The following is a 2,049-nucleotide window of genomic DNA, read 5'->3' on the forward strand; positions in this document are numbered from 1 at the left end:
TTTTAAAAAATTGGTAGCAGGTTGATTTTGTGTGCCATGAAGACAAGAGTCGAAGAAGTAGAATTGATAGGCTAGTTTTATAGAAGATACTAGTAATTTAGGGCACAGATATATTCAAAGAAAATATGGATAACAAAATCTTTGACTTGAGTTGAAGGATGGATAAATAAATATATAATTATACAAGAATAAGGTTGTGTACTCAGTGAGAAATCCGTTTCATAAGAGTTTCTAAAGAAAATTTTTAACCTAAGAAATCAAAAGTAAGCATCAAATTAGCATCCACCCAAATTCATGAATTCCTCATCCCATAGAAATGTATACATAGTTTTTGGTATAATCATTCCCATGAGATATATAGATAAGATGGATTGAAAGATATTAGGTCTAAAAAATTGGTCAAGGGGTTAGTGTTATAATAGTTATGATTCATGAGGTTGTTAATAATATTGAAAGAGGATAAGGAATCTATATTGATATACATGGGCCAGAAGACTATTGGAATATTACATATCTAGAGTCGTTCTAGATTGAAGTATTTCTACTATTTTGAACTATTTTTTAAATCCCAACTTGGAAGTGTCAAGTAGATGGTAAAGGTTTTTTCAAGGGATAAAAGCTTTCTTGGAATAGCTCTGTCAAGGATGAAATAGAAAGTATTTATTACTGGGAAGTTTAACCCAAAGGTTATGAGTTGTTTAGGAGTGAAAGGAGTATTTTAGCATAGATGGTAGTCTTGACTAGATTAATATTCATAGTTCCTAGGCCCCCCTCAAACTTGGGTCAAGTGATACAACTTCGATTAATGAGAAATAATTTGTTTTGATCATTGTTCTAAAAGAAATATCTAGAAAGTTTAAATTTAAGAAATATGATTGTGAGAGATCCAAGTGTTCATAAGAGTACGGAGAGGCATGACATTGACAATGGAGTTAATCATAATTGAATTGCCAACCCGAGAAAGCATGCTCTTATTCTAATTATTGAATGTGTTAAAGGAATTTCTAGATGAACTAGTTTGATAGCCTACCATGGTGGATATAGACACCAAGATAATTCAGTGGCTAAGTTCCCTCTTTTATTCCAAGGTGTTTGCGTATTTTATATTTGATACTAGGATTCCAAGAGGACAATAGATTTTCCTTTGTTAATTTGAAAATCCATGATGGAAGAATAGAGGTCAAAGGCTTTGATAAGATTTCAGTAGGACTTGTTATTAGCCTTGATTGAGAGGACATTGTTGATAAAGATGAGATGGGAAATTTAAAAGCTTTTGACTTTAAAAGAAGTTATTTTATTTCTTGAGTCGACTTTGTTCAGGATGTTAGAAAGATTATGTTGCAATAAAACAAATAGGAGGTGGGATGAAGGGTATCCCTGCTTGAACTAGTGTGAGAGGAAATTATTGATAATATAAAAGAAAATAGGCGAGGTGATGCATGAGTTAATATAGGAAATGAATTTGTAGGAAAAATTCATCTACTCAAGCGAGTTAGTAATAAAGTCTCATAAAAATATGTTAAAAGATTTGGCTAGATCCAGTTTATTCATAATTAAAAGGATTTGCCTTTGGAGTTGAATAGAGTTATTCATAATTAAACGGATTTGTCTTTGGAGTTGAATAGTGTGAGAAAGCTCATAGATGACATAAATGTTATCATGAATGGGCTTTCCAATAATAAAAGACGATTAGTTTTGGTTGATAATCATATTGAGGCAAGGTTTAATTTGATTAGTAAGGACTTCGAAGAGCAGTTCATAGAGGATATTACAAAAGGAGATGGGTCTATAGTCTATAATCTTGGTTGGATTGGTAATCTTATGGATGAACACTAGGTGAGTCTTGATCTAAGAACCAAGTATGTTGTTGTAGAATTAAAATTCATTAAAGACTATGAGATTAGAAAGCCCTAAGACATTCCAATAATATTGCATAATTCAAGTATGTAGCCATCAAATTCAAGGCTCTTTTCTATCTCCATTCCCATTAGAACTTTGTAGATTTCCTTCAAGGAGAAGGTTTTAGTAAGGCGGGGATGGGCATTACAA

This window comes from Musa acuminata, chromosome BXJ3-6, assembly GCF_036884655.1.
Source record: "Musa acuminata AAA Group cultivar baxijiao chromosome BXJ3-6, Cavendish_Baxijiao_AAA, whole genome shotgun sequence".
Taxonomy (NCBI): Eukaryota; Viridiplantae; Streptophyta; class Magnoliopsida; order Zingiberales; family Musaceae; genus Musa; species Musa acuminata.